Raw genomic sequence first — 18,047 nt, forward strand, 5'->3', positions numbered from 1 at the left:
GCAATGGATTAGTGATTATTTCAGCTTTAATTCAAAATATTTCCAGAGAGAGATATTTTACACAAACACTTTGGAAGAATCCCGAAATTAATGAATTGACTTTATGGAGAGTCTGAATTGCCAGCTGTCATGTTTCAAAGTTCAGTGGGAATGTACCTTGGGCTAATTTTAAGAGCCTACCTATTGTACCCAGGGAACAACTAATTCAAGACATAAGGAATTTCTATAGAACCCTTTTAACACAGTCTCGTACCCATAGAAAACCTTTGACACAGACTCATATCCATACAGAACCTTTAACATGCAGATTCATATCCCCACAGTGCCTTTAACATGAAGATTCATCTGTAGATACAGTGCCTTTAACACAGACTTATGTCCGTACAGTGCCTTTAATACACAGATTCGTATGCTCTGCTGCAGGGAGTGTGTGTGTGTGTGTGTGTGTGTGTGGTCTATTTAAACTGAACTGTACCTCTGAAGAGTTCACAAGCATTAGCGTTTATGCTCCACTCTGATTTACTCCACCTCTACAGATGCCATTATCAGCGCCATTCACCCCACCAGGCCGGCCGTGCTGAATTGATTCTATGAGATTGATTGTGGTGCGTTGAGGCCCTGCAGTCTGGCTCTAGAGGTTTCTACACACATCTGTTTGGGAGGAGCTGTGGGAGTTTCTCATCTCTCACAAAGATGTTATTGCTCTTGGAGGCCTGCTCATTCAGAGACCCTGCGTCTCCCCCAGAGTCCCAGTACGAGTCTTACAATGGGGAACTGCCCTCTCACAGGCTGCTATTCCAACGATGTCCGATAGGTGGCACTGTAGCCCCACTGCCAGGGAAACGCCAGAGATTCCGGTCATTTATTAAAGAGAGGAGATTAATCTGAGTCGGAGAGATGAAGAATGTGTTTGGGTGGAGTGGAGTTGCAATATGATAATGTCGGTGAGGTAATTTCATAATACAGCAAAAAAAAAAAACAAAAAATAAAAATCAAATAAATAACCTTAAAAAGAAGAGTGTGTGTGTGTGTGTGTGCATGTACACAGACTGTGTGTTTGTGTGTGTGAGGGAATGTGAGTGTGTTCCTTGGCCACCTGGCTGAGCGCTCATCTCTAAGCAGTAATGTGGGGTGTGCGCGCAGGTGTGTGTGTGTGTGTGTGTGTGTGTGTGTTTGTTTTTGTGAAAAATCAGTACAAATGTCATAATACACAGTCACGAAGTTAGGACTCATGTAAAAGTCAGTACCAAAAACCATGTCCTAACTTTTCTGACGATGCTACGGTGTTCAGAGAGGTATAATGTATCTCTGTAATTGATATCGCGAAAGTACTAAATTTTAACAATCGTCAGACCAAATCTGGGTGTGGGTGTGGCAATTTGGCTGAAGTGTGTGCACGCCACCAGCGGATTATTGAGGAACTGCAAGCAAAGCCACGCACACTTCGGAAGACGCGTCAGCTATTCCCGGATGTGACGTCAGTAGTCTACTAGGAAGCATCCAATCCATCCAATACTCATTAGATAAACAAATAATCCTTCGAGCGTTCGCGGCAAAATTACGTCACGTTTTTCCCGGGAAAATTGGAGAAGTTGGACGGAGAGCTTTTATTACCTGCGTGGATGTGGTAAGTTAAAAAACATATTTTTTTCTTGTTAATGTTTTTAGAGTATTTGACAACCTTATTATATACGTGTCTATATTAATTTGTTTTTCTTTCTTCATGCGCTTAGAACAAATTACTTTTAAATGCGTTACCTAGAGTGAAACACTTTGCTGTTAAATTCGTATGTTTAACCTGGCAAGTGTCCGTCCAGTTTATCAGACTTAGATTTCTTTACGAGTTATTTTATCAGTATAAGTAACAGCAAGGGATCCGTGTTATGTAGTTGTTTTTATATAAATTATGTAATAAATTTGACATCTTCGAATTAGATATATCCAAATCTCCACTTAGTCGATTCAGCTCTCGTCAGTCATCATAATTGGGTTTTTGTTACACGCCGCTTAAAGCTGGGCGTACACTGTGCGATTTTTGGCCCATTTTCAGCCGATTTTTCACTGTGTGACTATCTTTGCTATCGGGCTGAGTTTCGGCTCAATCGCGTGTCGTGCATCGTATAGTTTACACAGGTAAACGAGGAGCGATTCACACCTCACGACCAACTCCCGATCAGAAATCGCAGCGTCGCAAGAATATCAAACATGTTTGATATTCAAATCGCTCCTCGTGAGAGTATCGCACTGTTGAAGCAGCTCTACGAGCCGACTCTCCTTTTAAACCCTGCGATTTAGTCGTACAGTTTGAGATGGAGCTGAGTACACCATTTAAAATATCGTACAGTGTATGCCCAGCTTTACTCTGGCTCCGTTTCAGTTCCTTTGTGCGAGCGGTATTACATGCTTTTTCAACACGGCAGAGTGGGGGAAGGGTGGAGACAGTTGTGTAATGGCGGACGTCAGAAAGTTGTGCTGAATTTAAACATATATTTACACATATATAATTTATTTAATTGTTAGGAAAATGTATATTTTGAATGTATATTTTGAACATTTCCAGAAATATTCCAAATACTTAGTCGATTGAGATCGTAATACGCTAACCCTAATCCTGTCCGCATTAGAATGGGGGAGGAGGGGTGCCAGTTACGTTTCTCAGCTTTGCAGAGTGGGGGAGGGGTGGAGACTAAGCAGAGAGGGGGAGGAGTTAGGGTTAGGGTTAGAGTGGCGAGTTCTGAACTTTGAGGGATTTAGCTGGGCAGTGCAAGTTGCTGTTCGGGTGGGGAAAGGTGCACTGGTGACGTTTGCAGTTGTGAAATGGCGGACGTCAGAAAGTTGTGCTGAATTTAAACATATATTTACACATATATAACTTATTTAATTGTTAGGAAAATGTATATTTTGAATGTATATTTTGAACATTTCCAGAAATATTCCAAATACTTTGTCGATTGAGATCTGTAATACGCTAACCCTAATCCTGTCCGCATTAGAATGGGGGAGGAGGGGTGCCAGTTACGTTTCTCAGCTTTGCAGAGTGGGGGAGGGGTGGAGACTAAGCAGAGAGGGGGAGGAGTTAGGGTTAGGGCTAGAGTGGCGAGTTCTGAACTTTGAGGGATTTAGCTGGGCAGTGCAAGTTGCTGTTCGGGTGGGGGAAGGTGCACTGGTGACGTTTGCAGTTGTGAAATGGCGGACGTCAGAGAGTTGTGCAGAATTTATATATATATATATATATATATATATATATATATATATATATATATATATATATATATATATATATATATATATATATAATTTATATATATATATATATATATATATATATATATATATATATATATATATATATATATAATGTATGTATATATATATATATATATATATGTATGTAATTGTTAGGAAAATGTATATTTTGAACATTTCTAGAAACATACCAAATATTTAGTCGATTGAGATCTGTAACCCTAATCCTGTCTGCATTAGAATGGGGGAGGGGTGCCAGTTACGTTTTGAGCTTTGCAGAGTGGGGGAGGGGAGCAGAGGAAGCAGAGTGAGGTATTCTGTGAGAACGAATCGCTTTATAAATAGTGCTGTGAAAATAGGGTTTTTTTTGTTTTTTTTTTTTTAACTCAACTTTAGTTTAGGAAATAATGGTTAATTGCAGTTTTAAAGAAGCAACGATAAACAGACATTCACTTACTGGAATTATCTAAAGTATTTATGTATTGATATTTCCAAATACATATTTTAGAGGCGATCAACATAAAGGCAACATATTTAAGTTAAAGCTGTAAAAATTGTCAGTGTCTGGTCTACATATTCAAAAAGAACATCCAGTATTCTGAAAAGCACGAGGGCCTTTTTGTGTTTGTTTTGAAGTTATTATGCTTCTAGAATTTTTTATTGGAATTAAGATTGGAATTGGAATTAAGATGTTTTTAGGCTGACCTAAAATGAATGAACATTTAATGTTTATTTCCATGTAATTCAGAATTTTATTGTCCCTAGACAATCCTGTACAAACATGTCAAAAAGAAGAACCAGGCTTAGTCCGGTAGAAGATGCTACTGGGCATGTTATTTCTCAAAAAGATAAACCTTGGTTTGAAGAAAGACTCATAAATGCATATAAAGGTAAGCCTTAATTCATGAGTTTTCCCTAATGACTTCATGATTTGGTTTAGCACATGAAGGTGAAGTTCTTAATTGAAGGTTTTCAAGTAGACACATCTCTTCATCCACATTTCACTACATTAAGCCCACACCACCATACCCAGTCTACACCTGGCCCCATTGACACCGTTAATGTGTACTCCGTCCCACCAGTTCCATATAAATTTTTACCTATTTCATCATCAAACACTAATTACAGAATAGATCCATACTGGCACACTGTCATGCCCAACTCCACCCCCCTCGATTGTCCTGCCTTGTTTCCCCATTGCCATAGTTCCCTTCTGTCTGTCACGCCCCTGTCCTCAGTGTTCCCACCTGTGTCTTGTTTAGTTTCCCTGTCCCAGTGTATTTTAGTCCTTCTGTTTCAGCCATCTGCGTCAGTCATTGTGTTTGTGAGTACTCCTTTATCCTGCCCTGCCTTGCTCTGCTCTCCATTCCGTGTAGTCTCTCTGTCTTTGTCTAGGTTTCGTTTTCTAGAGTGCTTTGTGTTTTTACATCTACCTGTTTTCCTGTGCGCTGATCTCCTTGCCTGCTTATCGTTTCTCCCTTGCTTCCCCAGTATTCCGGTTTGGTCAGTTCTGTTTGGTCTTCCTTATGTTCCTTACCATGTTTCCTACTTGCCCGTGACATTTCTGTTTCCCTCTGAGCTCATTGTCTTTTGCCATAGTCTATTTTCCCTGATCTAGTGTTCCCTACCTGGTTATTCTCTCGTAGTTTTATGCTTTCAGTCTAGCGTTGTCCTTCCGTCATTCCACCCTCCCGATAAGTGTTCTGCATTTAAGAATATAACACGAACACAGTAACTAGATTCCTGTGTTCTGTACCCCTAGTGTTTAAAACCGTATGTTTTATTCTGTTCTTTTATCTCGGTTGATTATATTAGAAATATGCATTCGTGGTTGCTTGTATGTCTGTCGTCTTGAGTTGAACTAGGTCTCTGGTAGCATGTTTAATATTTTTGTTCTGGTAGTGTGTTGCTTGTTTGCTGTGTCATTAAGTTTATGTACCCTTTAGTGTACATCCCCTTCTACCTGATTGTTCTCCTTGGTTCTATTGTGTTTATTTCATTTAATAAATTATTTTAAAACTTGCGGTTGCGTCACACCCACCCCTTGATACGTTATACACACCCAGTGACTAACGCCATCCCCAGCCCCACTTGCACTGTTAATGTCCACCTATGCTATAAGGCACCCTGTGTAACTATAACTCACGGACTCCACTCTAGCTTTATTACCTCATCCTTACACCCTGACCAACCAACCTCATCCTTAAACTAAACTTAAACTTTATTGATCCCACAAGTGGAAAATTCAGTTCCCCCGGGACCACGGTGTAAAGCACAGAGATCCCAGAGTGGCCACACCCTGACCAACCAACCTCATCCTTACACCCTGACCAACCAACCAACCTCATCCTTACACCCTGACCAACCAACCTCATCCTTACACCCTGACCAACCAACCAACCAACCTCATTCTTACACCCTGACCAACCAACCTCATCCTTACACCCTGACCAACCAACCTCATCCTTACACCCTGACCAACCAACCAACCAACCTCATTCTTACACCCTGACCAACCAACCAACCTCATTCTTACACCCTGACCAACCAACCAACCTCATCCTTACACCCTGACCAACCAACCAACCTCATCCTTACACCCTGACCAACCAACCAACCTCATTCTTACACCCTAACCAACCAACCTCATTCTTACACCCTGACCAACCAACCTCATTCTTACACCCTGACCAACCAACCAACCTCATTCTTACACCCTGACCAACCAACCAACCTCATCCTTACACCCTGACCAGCCAACCAACCTCATCCTTACACCCTGACCAGCCAACCAACCAACCTCATTCTTACACCCTGACCAACCAACCAACCTCATCCTTACACCCTGACCAACCAACCAACCTCATCCTTACACCCTGACCAACCAACCTCATCCTTACACCCTGACCAACCAACCAACCTCATTCTTACACCCTGACCAACCAACCAACCTCATCCTTACACCCTGACCAACCAACCAACCTCATCCTTACACCCTGACCAGCCAACCAACCTCATCCTTACACCCTGACCAACCAACCAACCAACCTCATTCTTACACCCTGACCAACCAACCAACCTCATCCTTACACCCTGACCAACCAACCAACCTCATCCTTACACCCTGACCAACCAACCAACCTCATCCTTACACCCTGACCAACCAACCAACCTCATTCTTACACCCTGACCAACCAACCAACCTCATCCTTACACCCTGACCAACCAACCAACCTCATCCTTACACCCTGACCAACCAACCAACCTCATCCTTACACCCTGACCAACCAACCAACCTCATCCTTACACCCTGACCAACCAACCAACCTCATCCTTACACCCTGACCAACCAACCAACCTCATCCTTACACCCTGACCAACCAACCTCATCCTTACACCCTGACCAACCAACCAACCAACCTCATCCTTACACCCTGACCAACCAACCAACCTCATCCTTACACCCTGACCAACCAACCAACCTCATCCTTACACCCTGACCAACCAACCAACCAACCTCATCCTTACACCCTGACCAACCAACCAACCAACCAACCAACCTCATCCTTACACCCTGACCAACCAACCAACCTCATCCTTACACCCTGACCAACCAACCAACCTCATCCTTACACCCTGACCAACCAACCAACCTCATCCTTACACCCTGACCAACCAACCAACCTCATCCTTACACCCTGACCAACCAACCTCATCCTTACACCCTGACCAACCAACCAACCAACCTCATCCTTACACCCTGACCAACCAACCAACCAACCTCATCCTTACACCCTGACCAACCAACCAACCTCATCCTTACACCCTGACCAACCAACCAACCTCATCCTTACACCCTGACCAACCAACCAACCTCATCCTTACACCCTGACCAGCCAACCAACCTCATCCTTACACCCTGACCAACCAACCAACCTCATCCTTACACCCTGACCAACCAACCAACCTCATCCTTACACCCTGACCAACCAACCAACCTCATTCTTACACCCTGACCAACCAACCAACCTCATCCTTACACCCTGACCAACCAACCAACCTCATCCTTACACCCTGACCAACCAACCAACCTCATCCTTACACCCTGACCAACTAGTTTTGAAATGTACCGTAGCAGATTATATCCTTGTCAGCTTTAGATCCAGCAGCCCTGGGTACTGTTCTGCAGCCCTTTGCAACATATATCTCAATTACTTTTTTTAACCCAATAATTTGTTGGTTATTTTATACAACCATTTCTATTTGATGCCTGAAGATGCTTAGTCGTTACTGTCCTCTGCTTACATGATCAATGTACATGTTAGAGCTCTTTATTTAGCAGCAGCATCCTCCAAAATCTTTGCATTTTAGATTCATTGTCTTTAAATTAAACAAAAATGTCCTTTGCATTTAATTTCTGTTCTATTTTAGGAAGGGGAGTGTTTGCCCTCATGCACATTGAGAGTGGATGCTTTGTGCTTGAATATAAAGGAAAACTTATTTCACAAAAGGAGAGTTTTAAAAGACAAAGAAGATATACAGAAAAACAAAATGGGTTTTTGTTTGACTTTGAGTGGAATGGAAGCTCATGGTGGTACGTCACGCTGTAAATTTCTAAACATTTCTCTGTTAGTCTAGTTGCTAACTTGCATGCAAGATAAAATCACATTGTGCCTGAAATGTGCTGATTTGTATTTTTATTTTTTCAGGCGTTTATCTATAGTAGATATTAAAATATTTTGTGCAATTGGTATATTTCCTGTAACGTACTACTAATCCATCAATGTTCATGTATTGAGTGGAATACATCTAAGATAAGAATGTTTCTTTCAGCATTGATGCTTCTGAAGAGGATGGAACACTTGGCAGGCTTGTGAATGATGATGCAAAAAATGCCAACTGTAAAATGAAGAAAATTGTAGTTAATGGCAGGCCACACCTGTGTTTATTCGCGATCAAGAATATACTCCCGGGGAAAGAAATAACATACGATTATGGAGACAGTGCTTGGCCGTGGCGTTCACTGGTGAGTAAAAAAAAACACTGAAAAACAATATATGGGAACGATCATCTCTTGCACCATATTTGGGCACCTGTTTGGGTAGTTTGTTTTTGTATCTGAGATAGAGATGTGATGGATGACGGTGTTTAGCTGAATGTTAGTAAAATGTTACACAATTTTACATGATTTTGTATACTAATTGACTTTGTTTTGTCATAAAAGTTTAAAGTTAATATTTCAAAGAAAGACATGTTACAGAAAAAACGTTTTGGTGAACCTGAACCTTCTCTGGCTTCTGAGAGACTGGAACAAATAAACACTATTTCACAGGTACAATCTGTCTATATACTCAACACTCACTTAGATGTCCTGAAATAACATTCAAAGGCACTGTTGGGGTGAAATTTAAATAACCTGCTAAGCCTTAATGTGCTTTGACTTTTTATTAATAAATTTTCTGAAGGTTGATGGCAAAAAATTCTTAATGGGAAATTTTTAGCCTGGTGTAGAGTCTACAATGTCATAACAGTTGTCTGTGTGATGTCCTAATTGTTTGTGTAATTGTTTTGCTGTTTTTTTCTATGTACTAAACACATTTAGTTTTTGCCAATAATGTTTAAGATAGCAATGGAATTTGTATTTTTACATAGTTTTACAATAACTGAGATGTGCAGAGAGCATATTTCACCAATTCTGATCAGCTTGAAGTGTAAATTGTCCTGATATTGGACTGGACCTGAAAGTGTGTGTGTGGTCCTAATTATTCACCTTGGCGTAATTGATGTTTAATAAACTGTAATTGATCCTGCTTTAACTACTAATTGTGTTTTTTCTGCTATTGTGGCATTATTAATGGTGATTATGAAATATGTGTGTTCATTTAGAATGTCAGCAGTGACATGCAAGAAGACAAAATGACCAGATCTCCTGGTGAACCTGAACCCTCACTGCCTTCTGATGGGTGCACACCTGTCCCTCCTGCTGAATGGGTAAATTTGATAGCAATGGAATTTTTATTTTTACATAGTTTTACAATAGTTGAGATGTGCAGAGAGCATATTTCACCAGTTCTGACCTGCTTGAAGTGTAACTTGTCCTGATATTGGACTGGACCTGAAAGTGTGTGTGTGTGGTCCTAATTATTCACCTTAGCGTAATTGATGTTTAATAAACTGTAATTGATCCTGTTTTAACTACTAATTGTGTTTTTTCTGCTATTGTGGCATTATTAATGGTGATTATGAAATATGTGTGTTCATTTAGAATGTCAGCAGTGACATGCAAAAAGACAAAATGACCAGATCTCCTGGTGAACCTGAACCCTCACTGGCTTCTGATGGGTGCACACCTGGCCCTCCTGCTGAATGGGTAAATTTGATAGCAATGGAATTTTTATTTTTACCTAGTTTTACAATAGTTAAGATGTGCAGAGAGCACATTTCACCAATTCTGACCTGCTTGAAGTGTAACTTGTCCTGATATTGGACTGGACCTGAAAGTGTGTGTGTGTGTGTGGTCCTAATTATTCACCTTGGCGTAATTGATGTTTAATAAACTGTAATTGATCCTGCTTTAACTACTAATTGTGTTTTTTCTGCTATTGTGACATTATTAATGGTGATTATGAAATATGTGTGTTCATTTAGAATGTCAGCAGTGACATGCAAGAAGACAAAATGACCAGATCTCCTGGTGAACCTGAACCCTCACTGGCTTCTGATGGGTGCACACCTGTCCCTCCTGCTGAATGGGTAAATTTGATAGCAATGGAATTTTTATTTTTACATAGTTTTACAATAGTTGAGATGTGCAGAGAGCACATTTCACCAATTCCGACCTGCTTGAAGTGTAACTTGTCCTGATATTGGACTGGACCTGAAAGTGTGTGTGTGGTCCTAATTATTCACCTTGGCGTAATTGATGTTTAATAAACTGTAATTGATCCTGCTTTAACTACTAATTGTGTTTTTTCTGCTATTGTGGCATTATTAATGGTGATTATGAAATATGTGTGTTCATTTAGAATGTCAGCAGTGACATGCAAGAAGACAAAATGACCAGATCTCCTGGTGAACCTGAACCCTCACTGGCTTCTGATGGGTGCACACCTGTCCCTCCTGCTGAATGGGTAAATTTGATAGCAATGGAATTTTTATTTTTACATAGTTTTACAATAGTTGAGATGTGCAGAGAGCATATTTACCAATTCCGACCTGCTTGAAGTGTAACTTGTCCTGATATTGGACTGGACCTGAAAGTGTGTGTGTGTGTGTGTGTGTGTGGTCCTAATTATTCACCTTGGCGTAATTGATGTTTAATAAACTGTAATTGATCCTGCTTTAACTACTAATTGTGTTTTTTCTGCTATTGTGGCATTATTAATGGTGATTATGAAATATGTGTGTTCATTTAGAATGTCAGCAGTGACATGCAAGAAGACAAAATGACCAGATCTCCTGGTGAACCTGAACCCTCACTGGCTTCTGATGGGTGCACACCTGTCCCTCCTGCTGAATGGGTAAATTTGATAGCAATGGAATTTTTATTTTTACATAGTTTTACAATAGTTAAGATGTGCAGAGAGCACATTTCACCAATTCTGACCTGCTTGAAGTGTAACTTGTCCTGATATTGGACTGGACCTGAAAGTGTGTGTGTGTGGTCCTAATTATTCACCTTGGCGTAATTGATGTTTAATAAACTGTAATTGATCCTGTTTTAACTACTAATTGTGTTTTTTCTGCTATTGTGGCATTATTAATGGTGATTATGAAATATGTGTGTTCATTTAGAATGTCAGCAGTGACATGCAAGAAGACAAAATGACCAGATCTCCTGGTGAACCTGAACCCTCACTGGCTTCTGATGGGTGCACACCTGTCCCTCCTGCTGAATGGGTAAATTTGATAGCAATGGAATTTTTATTTTTACATAGTTTTACAATAGTTGAGATGTGCAGAGAGCATATTTCACCAATTCTGACCTGCTTGAAGTGTAACTTGTCCTGATATTGGACTGGACCTGAAAGTGTGTGTGTGTGTGTGGTCCTAATTATTCACCTTGGCGTAATTGATGTTTAATAAACTGTAATTGATCCTGCTTTAACTACTAATTGTGTTTTTTCTGCTATTGTGGCATTATTAATGGTGATTATGAAATATGTGTGTTCATTTAGAATGTCAGCAGTGACATGCAAGAAGACAAAATGACCAGATCTCCTGGTGAACCTGAACCCTCACTGGCTTCTGATGGGTGCACACCTGTCCCTCCTGCTGAATGGGTAAATTTGATAGCAATGGAATTTTTATTTTTACATAGTTTTACAATAGGTGAGATGTGCAGAGAGCATATTTCACCAATTCCGACCTGCTTGAAGTGTAACTTGTCCTGATATTGGACTGGACCTGAAAGTGTGTGTGTGTGTGGTCCTAATTATTCACCTTGGCGTAATTGATGTTTAATAAACTGTAATTGATCCTGCTTTAACTACTAATTGTGTTTTTTCTGCTATTGTGGCATTATTAATGGTGATTATGAAATATGTGTGTTCATTTAGAATGTCAGCAGTGACATGCAAGAAGACAAAATGACCAGATCTCCTGGTGAACCTGAACCCTCACTGGCTTCTGATGGGTGCACACCTGTCCCTCCTGCTGAATGGGTAAATTTGATAGCAATGGAATTTTTATTTTTACATAGTTTTACAATAGTTGAGATGTGCAGAGAGCATATTTCACCAATTCTGACCTGCTTGAAGTGTAACTTGTCCTGATATTGGACTGGACCTGAAAGTGTGTGTGTGTGTGGTCCTAATTATTCACCTTGGCGTAATTGATGTTTAATAAACTGTAATTGATCCTGCTTTAACTACTAATTGTGTTTTTTCTGCTATTGTGGCATTATTAATGGTGATTATGAAATATGTGTGTTCATTTAGAATGTCAGCAGTGACATGCAAAAAGACAAAATGACCAGATCTCCTGGTGAACCTGAACCCTCACTGGCTTCTGATGGGTGCACACCTGTCCCTCCTGCTGAATGGGTAAATTTGATAGCAATGGAATTTTTATTTTTACATAGTTTTACAATAGTTGAGATGTGCAGAGAGCATATTTACCAATTCCGACCTGCTTGAAGTGTAACTTGTCCTGATATTGGACTGGACCTGAAAGTGTGTGTGTGTGTGTGTGTGTGGTCCTAATTATTCACCTTGGCGTAATTGATGTTTAATAAACTGTAATTGATCCTGCTTTAACTACTAATTGTGTTTTTTCTGCTATTGTGGCATTATTAATGGTGATTATGAAATATGTGTGTTCATTTAGAATGTCAGCAGTGACATGCAAAAAGACAAAATGACCAGATCTCCTGGTGAACCTGAACCCTCACTGGCTTCTGATGGGTGCACACCTGTCCCTCCTGCTGAATGGGTAAATTTGATAGCAATGGAATTTTTATTTTTACATAGTTTTACAATAGTTGAGATGTGCAGAGAGCATATTTACCAATTCCGACCTGCTTGAAGTGTAACTTGTCCTGATATTGGACTGGACCTGAAAGTGTGTGTGTGTGTGTGGTCCTAATTATTCACCTTGGCGTAATTGATGTTTAATAAACTGTAATTGATCCTGCTTTAACTACTAATTGTGTTTTTTCTGCTATTGTGGCATTATTAATGGTGATTATGAAATATGTGTGTTCATTTAGAATGTCAGCAGTGACATGCAAGAAGACAAAATGACCAGATCTCCTGGTGAACCTGAACCCTCACTGGCTTCTGATGGGTGCACACCTGTCCTTCCTGCTGAATGGGTAAATTTGAGTTGGTTGTGCATTCTTTAGAAATATATTTACTTAGTATAATATGAACACATTTATAACAAGTTTTAATCTGATAATTTCTTTCAAGTGCTTTTTGGAAGTCTTAAAATAACATTCAATTGCGTTGTGTTGTGAGATTTGTTGACCTACTCAAATTGCAAAAGCCTGTTTGTAGGAGATTAATTTTACATTACATTGCTACATACATCTGCAGATCCCTTCAGATACCATATTTTCCAGACTATAAGGTGCACCGTATTATAAGGCGCATTCTGAATTACGGGGTCTCTTTCTGTATTTGACCCACGTATAAGGCGCACCGTACTATAAGGCACAGTCTCAATTACGGACACTATTTCTGTACAGTACTTACCGGTATTCTGTACGGCACCATATTAGGCACATGCTAAAACATACGGTCTACAAGAAAAGTAAAGGACGCGAAACGGTGATTTTTAAAAGTTTATTATACTACTTGACAAAACACACACAATTTTCTTCTCCTCTTCTCCCACAAATCCATCAAAGTCCTCATCTTCTGTGTCTGAATTAAAAAGCTGCGCAATTTCACTAACGAGCACTCCGGGTTCCCGCTCATCAATGTCTGAGTCAGTCTCGTTGCCAGGTAGCTGTTCAGCAATGAGGCCGGCTTTCGCGAAAGCTCGGACAACAGTTACAGCAGAAACTTTGGCCCACGCGTCCACAATACATTCACAAACGGTGGCATAACTCGTAACTCGCCCGCCGCTGCCTTCCAGTTTTAGTAAACGTGTGTTCGCCGTCTATCATCCATTGCTCCCACGCCACTCGCAACTTTAAATGCCCCATTTACGCCAATGTCCAGCGGTTGGAGTTGTTTGTTTAATCCTCCCGGAATGACGGCAAGCTCAGAATTAATTTTCTTCACTTGCCTTTTAACGTTGTCTGTGAGATGAGCACACATAGTCAGATCAGCAGGGATAGTGATGTGTGGAAAAAAGTGAAAACGAAATGAAATCTCTGTCTCGACTTCTTTACTTGACGCAGTTCATTTTCCTGTTTCGTCCATTTCCAAACCATAGATTCTGTAACGTTCTGCGTAGCGCAGAGCAGGGAGGCGGACACAAACGCTGAGGAAAGCGAGATTTATTAAGGGAAATTCCAAACTCTGAGTCAAAAAGGATGGCATGGGTCAGATTATTAAGGGAGTCCGAACATTGAACAATGACATTTTAACACAAGGAGTACTCACAAAAACCCGGCAGGGAAAACGGAACAGGCTGAAACACACGGGGAAACACGAATACAAACACAAGAGACCGCGAACGTGAACAGAGATACATGCATAGCACAAAACAACCGATAACCAGACTGGGGGAAATACAGGGACTATATAAACATGGAACTAACAAGACACAGGTGAGGACGATGATAACAAGGCGTGGCAGACAAGGGAAACCGGGGCAACAGACGAGCTGGGCGGGATCGAGGAGCAGGGAACAACACACACACGAGGGAACAAGGGAAACCGGAGTGACAGCTAGGAGAGGGGGCGTAGCCCTACGTGACAGATTCATTTATGCCAAATTGTATCGCAGCTGCTCTATTCCCGTTTACAGCTGCATAACTGATAGCCTGTAGCTTTAAGTGTGCCTCGTAAACGTGTCTCTTCACTGGTGCCATTTTCGAGGGTTCTGGAAAAACAAATGTTATTTTGCAGCATACCTGTAGGTAAGCGTAAGTACTGGTACTGTACGTATTACGTAGTGTTCTTTGATTGGTTTACGTGGGGTACGTTCTGTACGTATTACGTTCCTGTGTCAGATATCGGAACTCAGTACTTGTATAAGGCGCACCGGATTATAAGGCGCACATCCGATTTCTGGGAAAATTTTTGGCTTTTAGGTGCGCCTTATAGTCCGGAAAATATGGTAATTTGTGATGGGTGTAAAAGTAGTCATCTATGCATTTTTCATTGTTCTATCTTTTTAGACTGCTGTCATGGATGAATCCACTGATTACTCTGAATGTACAGACTACAGTGATGAAGACTATGAACCAAATATAGACAGTGAATCTTCAGACCTTTCCAGCTGTAGCAGGTCTGACATGCTGAGTAATATTTCGCCCAAAAAACTAAAGAGAAACAATGATAAAGACAGTGTGTTAACACGAATCCAGCAAAAGGGGGCAGTCAAAGCTGTCAACTCCCAGTGTCAAGTGTCTTCTTCAGAAATTCATGCAAGTAGCTCACGTGAAAGCTGTCCTACAGAACCTGATACCAGCACCCCTTCAGATCAGGGTTGTGTTCATGTAGTTCCAATGCCAACCTCAAGTAAAAGCTGGCGATACGCAAAGAAGCAGTACTGCCTTTATTGTGAGAAGCCATACTCTAAAATATCAAGACACCTGCAGTATGTACATCACAATGAACCAGACGTAGCAAAAGCATTCAGCTTTGATAAGAAATCAAAAGAAAGACGAGTTCGATTACGTTTGTTGACCACCAGAGGCAATTTTTTGCATAATGCTTTGATATCAAGTAGTGGCAAAGGAGATTTGGTTGCCCGTAGGAGACCTCAGAAACTAGGATCCACTCAAGAGTTTACGCACTGTATACACTGCCAGGGTCTATATGCAAGGAAGTCACTCTGGAGGCATATTAGAAACTGTCCACAGAACCCTAAAGTTGATGAGCCTGGGAATAGAAAAAAGATGGTTCAGTCACTCAACTGCATGGCACGTGTTCCTCCTGATGTTAGCAAAGCATTTTGGAAAACTGTTATGTGTCAAATGAAACATGATGAAGTTTCTGCTGTAATTAGAAATGATAAATACATATTACTTTTTGGAGAACAGATGTTCAACAAGCTGAACCCAAGTTCCACAAAGAATGATTACATTCGTCAAAAAATGAGAGAGGTGGGACGTCTACTCTTGGAGGCAAGAAGACTGACACCTATTCGGTCTATGGAAGATTTTGTCTTGCCATCAAATTTTCCCCATGTCATAAAATCTGTGAGAGCTGTTTCTGGGCATTGTGAGGAGACCAACACTTACAGGATTCCATCGTTGGCTCTGAAGCTTGGCCACAGTTTATCAAAAATAGCAACTTCAGTGGAATGCAGTGCAATAATAACGGGCAGAGAGAGGCTGGCTGAGGATGCACGCAGCTTCAGGGTTCTCCAAGAGCATAAATGGAATGAGTCCATTTCAGCAGCAGCAGGAACAACTCTTAATGAGGCAAAAATGAACAAACCTCAGGTTTTGCCCTTCACAGAAGACGTCAAAACTTTGCACTCCTTTTTAAATACTGAGATGACAAAATATCAGCATGCTTTGAAGGACCACTCTGATGTCAAAACCTATGCAAGCTTATGCAAGTTGGTGCTTGCCAAAGTCATACTTTTTAACAGAAGGAGGGGTGGAGAGGCTTCAAGGATGAAGCTGGAGTCTTATGTTTCAAGAGTAAAATCACCAGTTCATGAAGACCTTGCCTCTGGTCTTAGTGATTTTGAAAAGAAGCTGTGTGAACACTTCCAAAGAGTAGAAATTCGTGGCAAGAGGGGCAGGAAGGTGGCTGTGCTGCTGACACCTGATATGGTCAATTGCATGGACCTCCTCGTCCAGCATAGAGATATCTGTCAGGTTCCGGAGGAGAATGTACACCTGTTTGCACGTCCAAACGCTCTTTCATCTTATCGTGGATCAGATGTTCTGCGTGAGTTTGGAGAATCCTGTGGTGCAAGAAATCCATCAGCCCTTTCATCCACAAAATTAAGGAAGCAGATTGCAACTCTGTCAACGGTGTTGAATTTGAAAGACAATGAAATGGATCAGCTTGCCAGTTTTTTGGGGCATGACATTAGGATTCATCGCCAATACTACCGTTTACCTGAAAGTACTTTGCAACTTGCCAAAATGAGCAAGCTTCTTATTAGAATGGAACGAGGGACACTATCAGAATTCCAGGGTGCTACGTTAGATGAAATTGTCATTAATCCACAAGGTAGGGAACTTTTATAATATGTAAAAACTGTGTGTGTGTGTGTATATATGTATGTATGTATGTATGCAAATGTTTTTTTTTTTTTTCTTGATCAGATGAAATTGAAGACTCTAATGCTGATACATCAAGTGATGAGGCAGAGTCAGATGATCCTCAGCCAAGCTGTAGCTCCAGAACTCCTGAACCATCACCCTCTGAAAGTGCACAGTTCTCAAATCCACATGGTAAGCTAGCTCATTTTTTGTCCTCTATTAGCTTCATTATCTTTCATGTAGGCATATGTTTGATCAAAATTGTCTCATGGTTTGACTTATGACAATGTCTTTGCATGTTCATGAAATGTCCACATGTATACTTATATTTAAGATAACATTTCCTGTTCTTTAAGATCGGGGTAATAAAGGGATGAAGCGGAAACATGACTTGTCTCTTGACCAAAGTCATCAACATTCCACACAGACTACTGGTAAAGAAACTTAAACTATGTTTTGTTTAGTTTTTTTGTATGTAATCTGCAGTTATAGGTTTTCAAACATTTAGCATTTACTGTATTTGTGCTTGTGTGAGAACTGGGAGTGCATTTCACAGTACATTTGTCTGCAGGCATCACACAGAGCAAGAAGAAGTGGTCAGATGATGAGGTACAAGCTGTTGAGAAACATCTAATGCGATTTATAAACAGTTGCCAAGTTCCTGGTAAGAGAGACTGTGTCTCATGCCTACTATCTGAACCTGATGCTCTTAAACACCGTGACTGGACTGCCCTCAAATACTATGTGAAAAACCGAATAGTGGCTCTGAAAAAAAGACAGAGTTTGTAGTCTCCAAGATTTTTCTTAAATAAAGTTTCTTAAAATTGTTTAACCTCAGTTACACTTTTCAGGACAATTCGTTGCACTTTATCTGCTTTGTTTGCACTTCATCTGCTTATTCATTTTATTTCCTTTTTGAGTGCATTTTTATTTATTAAATAATTTCCCATTTTGAACA

At 40.6% G+C, this 18,047-nt stretch overlaps 2 long non-coding RNA genes across 4 annotated transcripts; both read left to right on the top strand.

The window, feature by feature from the left end:
* Window positions 1-1,363: 1,363 nt before the first annotated feature.
* On the top strand, window positions 1,364-8,219 carry LOC143526412 (uncharacterized). The gene is made up of 4 exons (XR_013133855.1): window positions 1,364-1,627; window positions 4,012-4,136; window positions 7,678-7,840; window positions 8,080-8,219. It is a non-coding gene; the product is annotated as an uncharacterized LOC143526412 (long non-coding RNA).
* A 1,317-nt stretch (window positions 8,220-9,536) lies between these two features.
* On the top strand, window positions 9,537-17,841 carry LOC143519494 (uncharacterized). Of its 3 annotated transcripts, none has more exons than XR_013132462.1 (5): window positions 9,537-9,616; window positions 15,041-15,150; window positions 17,153-17,281; window positions 17,446-17,523; window positions 17,661-17,841. It is a non-coding gene; the product is annotated as an uncharacterized LOC143519494 (long non-coding RNA). The 3 variants fall into 3 exon arrangements; XR_013132456.1 differs by lacking the exon at window positions 9,537-9,616 and adding an exon at window positions 12,952-13,060; XR_013132446.1 differs by lacking the exons at window positions 9,537-9,616; window positions 15,041-15,150 and adding an exon at window positions 17,000-17,057.
* The last annotated feature ends 206 nt before the right edge of the window (window positions 17,842-18,047 follow it).

Source organism: Brachyhypopomus gauderio, chromosome 1 (assembly GCF_052324685.1).
Source record: "Brachyhypopomus gauderio isolate BG-103 chromosome 1, BGAUD_0.2, whole genome shotgun sequence".
NCBI classification, from domain to species: Eukaryota; Metazoa; Chordata; class Actinopteri; order Gymnotiformes; family Hypopomidae; genus Brachyhypopomus; species Brachyhypopomus gauderio.